This window comes from Haplochromis burtoni, unplaced genomic scaffold (assembly GCF_018398535.1).
Source record: "Haplochromis burtoni strain Fernald_Lab_line unplaced genomic scaffold, NCSU_Asbu1 Contig_92, whole genome shotgun sequence".
NCBI classification, from domain to species: Eukaryota; Metazoa; Chordata; class Actinopteri; order Cichliformes; family Cichlidae; genus Haplochromis; species Haplochromis burtoni.
The window spans coordinates 1580631-1586876 of NW_024582453.1; the positions used below are offsets into that span (position 1 = coordinate 1580631).

The window sequence follows — 6246 nt, forward strand, 5'->3', positions numbered from 1 at the left end:
ATTCATGGATTTTTTTTTCACATTCTGTCTCTCACAGTTGAAGTGTACCTCTGGTGCAAATTACTGACCTCTGTCATCACTTTAGGTGGGGGAACTTGCACAATCGGTGGCTGACTAAATACTTTTTTGCCCCACTGTACGTACGTGTACATGTACATAACATTATGGAATTAAATTTTTTTAAATTTTCTATTTTATCTATTTACATGGGCATTTTGCCTTACCACGGGCAGAAATATTGCCGTTAAGTGCCTTCGTAACTTGAAATTTTGGTTAAATGGGGACTTCGTAAGCCAGGTTTCCACTGTATTTCCTGCCTGCTTTTGTTCCTGCTCCCTCTCACCTTGTCTGCGTTCTGTCCCTCACTATAATTTACTGATTGTGTCCTCGTGCTCTCACTATTTTGTCACGTCTATACAGAATTAAAAGCAATTCTTAGAATTGTTTAATTAAAATTGGGACTTTGTGTAAAGCTGTCTTTAGTGTAACATTTACTGTTCATATTTTTTTGTCATAACCTTTGAATTGAAGCTGAAAGTTTGCACTTTAATCACATCTTAATTGTTTCATTTCAAATCCACTGTGATGCAGAAGAAATACTAAAACTGCATCTCCGTCCAAAAATCTTTGGACTCTATATTGTCGCATTTCTGCATTTTGAGTTTACTCTAGCAGCCTCCTGTTGTTCCTGTTTTTCTGTGTTTAAAGGACTTCTTTAGTATATGTGTGTGTGTGTTTTGGACTTTAGTTCAACTCAGTCTACAAATTTCCTTCCGTCACTCTTCCACAGCTGTAACACCTTCTTTTTGGACCCTGCCTCTCTGCCTTGTTGTTATTGTACAGTTGTGTCCTCCCTTTGAACTGCCTGCAAAGACACTTTTATCTTTTTCTCCAGCATCCATATGAAAAAGTCAGAACACGGCAAGGACACTTTGAGAAGGTCAGTCAAGCAAATACCTAATCAACAGGTCTAATCGATTAGCTTACATAATTGTTTTAATTTTAATGCAGTTCAACCTGAAGCACACTGATTATATTTAAGTAAACTGCACTGCACAAATAAACTTGACTCCCACTGATCTTACTGTGATCGGCTTCTTCTTCTTCTGTAATGGAAACACGAGAGTCTTTTGAACATTCATAGTTACATTTCTCCTTTCCTTATTTCCTTTTCATCATTGTTCGCTCCTCACTTCTTCCCTTTGATTCTATCTACATACTGCACTTCTTATTTTATCACTTCCCATCTCCTCCGTTGTTGTTCCATTGTTTCTATCGCGTCCTTATTTTCTTTCCTTTTTTATATCTCGGCTGCCTTTTTAAACTTTTTTTTTCTTCTCTTGCCAATTTTTGCTTTACTTTTCTTTCATTTCTGAGCTGTTTTTATGCCCCTCTTTCCAACTTTTTTGTGCATCCATCCTGACAAGTTATCAACCCCCCATTTTTTCATAATTTGTTCAATCAACTATGCACTATTGCACATAAAACTGCTTTACGTATTGTTATTGTCAGTTGTCAGAAGCATTTACCCTCATTCCCGTGTACTTTGTTTTTCCTTGCTTCCTTCTATCCTTCCTTTTCATGCATTTTTGCCTTCCTCACCTTCTGTCCTTTACTTTTTAGGTGGTACTACAGCAATAATATTCCTGTTTTGCCACTGTATGTTTCTGCTGCCGATCATTTGATGGAATTCGGTGCAGAATGATGCAGCACGGTGACTCCAGAGTCTCTCTGAAGGATGGATGTCGGAAACATTAAGACCTTTCTTGCATTCATTTTATCCCGCTCTTACCTCACATTATCTGTCTGTGACAGGTTGAAGGGGAATATTGATATAGCGCCTCACAGTTTTAAAGCATTTGAAGAAAAAATAAAAGGCTGAATGAGCCTTAAAGAGAAAGACAAAAGGACAGAGATATAGAGAGTGTGATGGAGGGAAGATATACAGATGGAAGGAAGGTGAGATAGAGGCAGACACGGCACAGAGGGAGACAGACGTAGAGAGATAAATACGAAAAAGACAGAGACAGACGGAGAAAGAGAAGAAAAGGGGGGAGGGGGGGGCAGTAAAGAGAAGAAAGCTTACCTCCTTATCTTCCCCTGCCTTTCACAGCAAACCTCACAGCAGCATCTAATACTGCTCTATGTGTGAAAGTATCAGAGAGCGTGACTTGTTTGTGTGGTGTCTAAACTCAGGCAGCAGCTAATGAAACTGAAATGAAAACATCAATCTGTGCAACGACTTCAAATGTTTATCAAAATCAAGAATAAATTTGGCGAATGTGCGCCTGACGTCCGCGTGGCTAATTCATCTGCATAATGCTAAAAAGCACAGGTTGTGTGCCTGTGTGTGCTTAGGTGATTTCCATGAAGGCTATTTAATTTCCCAGAGTGCTTGGCGTGTCATTGGGAAATGAACATCAGCAGCTGAGGACTAGTTGAAGGATAATTTATGGAACAAAACACAGAGAGTGTCAGTAAAAAACACAAAAAACGCTACCGGTCAGATCGGCCACCTTCGGGCTTGGACACGTTACTACTAAACACTGCTTTTTGGTCTCTGGGTCACAGCTGGAGACCCGACTCTCATCATCGGTGACGATCCCTGACATGAAGGTTGGGTGAGTCTAACACAAAGTGGGGATTTAAAAGCAGCAGCAGCACAGCTATGAAGGGGAGACGGACCAACTTTAAGCCAACTTTGGTTGTTTTATAATCTGGATGGTAGCAATACTTCTGTCTTAAAACAAAAAGTTTGGAAGCAAATTAATTTCGTTGTGTTATAAAATCTAAATATAAGGTCAGATGTACTTTATTTAGATATTATTTTGCTATTATGTTATTTTTGTCTCACAGCAGCCAAAAACAAGAAAAACATCCATAAAACAGAGAATCACTTAAAAGAATCTCAATAAAGGAGAAAACTGAAAAAGAAGTGAAGCATTTAGATGCCTTAAAAAGCTTGCTCTGAATTTTATGAATGGCTGAGTTTGATTGTGTAGTAGACCTCTAGTAGTCGCGTGAATGAGTGCATGTTAAAATCTCCGATGGGGCTGTTACTCAGGAAAAGTTCTAGAACTGCAACTACTTTCAAAATGACGTCCCAGTCACCAGCCCGCAGAGAGATTTTGAACTGTTTAGTTCTTCCTCTGCCCATTCAATGCAAATCAGGCAATAAATAACAGCCTTAAATCAATGAAATGGTTCCAAAGTATCCCAACAACAACTAATCCCAAACTGATGCCAAAGACATGAAGCACGACAGCGTTACAGCGGCACCCTCTGCACCAAATGAGTCACATGCGATAGATTTGAAATGAGCTGGCAGGTTGTGTTTGGATCATAGATCCAGCTTGGTCATCAGAATAGCAACACTTTGCTGTGAGGAGTTGACAGATAGATGGAAACAGGAATCAAAGAGTTGGAGGCCGTTAGGGTGGATGTCTGAGAAAGATGGATGGACAGATGTCAGAGGCGTGTGACAGTCCAACAATTAGCTGAGCTTCACCGGGTTTAAATATCGATCTGAGAACAATGATTATTGAATTAAATGATGAACCTTAATTTGTTGAGCCTGCGATGAGCAGAAAGCACATTTTACGGTGTTAAATTAAACTGCGAGTCATATCGCGGTGTTTCATAATTTCAGAAACACTGATCTTATACTCACATTGGTTCTCAATCTTTATGCTCTGTTTGTCAGGCTGCGTTGTCACTTCCATTTCTCTGTTATGCTGGGAAAAATAATGGGAACTGATCGTTTCCTGAATACTCAGTTAAACATGCCCAGTTTTGGAAATGTTTGTTTTTGACTTCCAATTTGAATATATTTCTGACTGTGACAGTTTGGAAACAATCAAAGAGTTTAATTGGCAACAAAAATGTATTAAGAGATGGAAACTCTGAATGTGTTTAAAGAGGCAGAAAACATATTTTATTCTTTGGACTCCATCCAAAGTATTACTATTGATTAGATAAAAACACCACAAGTCTTCCAATAACTCATTTATTCTCATCTCTTTCACATATTTAAGTTGCTCATCCTTAGCAGTAGTACTTAACATTTATTACAAAGCTGCACATTCAGAGTAAGGATGAATTTCCAGGATATCCGGGATGTGTGTAGAACTCCTCAAACACTGTTAGCTTTTCTGATTTTACTTTTGATTTCTTTTAACACAAATATCACACATTTATGTTTAATAGTTATTTTTGTCTGTTTGTTGCCTCTGGACCATGTCGGCATAGTAACAGGAAATCGCATGTATAACCCAAGGCATTATGGAATAATGACAAAAGCGGTGGCGAGCAGGACGGCAGAGAGAAGGAAAAAGTAAATAAAACCGATATTAAAGGAAATAGAAAGTGAAGGTACCGAAGATGAAATGAGACAGAAAGAATAAAAGGATGGAAAGAAGAGAAAAAATGAGTGAAAGTGTAAATATAAAGAAGAAGAGTGGAGCAGACGAGTGGAGGAGAGAGGGGGGTGGAGGAAAATGAAGAACATAACTGTGGTTGCTGATGTAAATCTCCCCCAGGTTAAAACAAGATGATAATTAAAAATGTACCACAGGGTCACGCTGTGGCCGTGTGTGTGTGTGTGTTTGTGTTTGGTAGGGGTGAGAATGCAGTGCCCATTAAAAGGTGTCCCTGCTGCAATCAGTGTACAGAGGCCTTAGGGCCTATTTGTTACTACATCAATCTGGAGTTAATGGAAACACACAAATGCGCAGACTTGTGCACACATCCAAACACACTTCTGCCTACAGTGCTAACATTGTCAGAAAGACCGCCAAACAGCAGGGCAGACACACACACACGCGCATGCATGATGGGTTTATACACTTAAACACACACAACACACGTGCAGCTGGGAACGAAGGCAGCCAACTGGGCCATCCTCAGAGCACAGCGCACACTGATTGGTACACAAGCAAATCTTAATGAGATCCTTTCAGCGCTGAATTTTTCATGTTTCTCTCATAGATTCTTCACCTCACCTGTCTTGTTTTTTCATGAGCAGCTTATAGATTTTTTCTTCACCTTCCCGTTAGACGTCACGTTTCCTGTTGCTTTCGTTATATTGCTACGGCGACGGCACTTAAATGTCATTTTTTTCAGGCTGATATAATTTGCCAATCCAAACAAACTTTTACTCTCATCTGAAAATCATCTACTGAAGATGAGTCGAAGTGAAAGGACGGGAATTTTTTAAATGTCACGGTTTTGACTCTCTGCCAGGTCGCATCAGTAGATAAGACAGCTCTGCGGCGAGTGCCGTGTGGGTGCTGCAAATATTTAAGCGCAGAGTAAATTGGTTTGAGAACATATCTGCACATAAGTCATTGTTAGTCGTTGACTGGGGGAAATAAAAGAACACAGACGCGACGGGACTGCAATGGATAAAGTGCACGGTGACAGGCTCACCGAGCCACCGTCTCTGCATTATCTCACACGAGACTCTAAATCTCTGCCTGCTGTTCAGTGGTCAAAGCTGACCTCTAGCTTTCTAACCGATGGAGCCAATGACCCTTCAGGGTTCAGTAAAGTATCCTTTTACAAAGCCCCTAGGAGCTATACCAGCTGATGTGATTATTTTGGCCAATTGGCTTCAGTCTGATTCACAAACCAGGCTAAACTTAGAAGAAGTTTGCTCATATAAAAACACACTGACTGAAATGTATATGGGAAATTTCTCAAGTCATGATTTATGACAATGGAGAAATTCAAATGCTGAAGTAGTGTTCCCTTCACATACATGTACAGGAAGAAAGAGTAGAAGTCAAGGTCATGGATGTGGTTTTGGGCAGGATCCCATCACAGTACTGCCAATCATATCCAAATGCCAAATCACAACAACAGTCACCAGAAAGCACTTTGTATTGTAAGGTAAAGACCCCATAATAATACAGAGAAAACCCCAACGATAAACGGACCAACAATGGTGGCAGCTACTAAGTTTTAATATTAATCTTTCTGGGTCACAAAATAAAACTTTTAACATATTTTCAGGCGAGAATGTAGCTGTGTAAACTTCAAATATCTGCTCGGTTTATCAAGACACCACATATTTACAAAAGTGCTCCGACGTTTTCGGAGACGTCTGTTACCCACCAGAGTCACCAGAGCCGGCGAGAACACCGGACTCTCACCACAAAATGTTTTCAGATCCCGGCGGTCTTTCACTACTCAGGTTAATCAGTTAGATAACCTAAAAATCTTATTGTTTGGCTTTTTTCCGTATTT

General features: G+C 39.9%; 1 protein-coding gene across 1 annotated transcript in view; it reads right to left on the bottom strand.

Moving 5' to 3' along the window:
* The window catches only part of LOC102294795 (X-linked interleukin-1 receptor accessory protein-like 2), a 512221-nt gene that overhangs the window by 100834 nt on the left and 405141 nt on the right, over positions 1–6246 (bottom strand). The gene's annotated exons all lie outside the window — the stretch shown is intronic.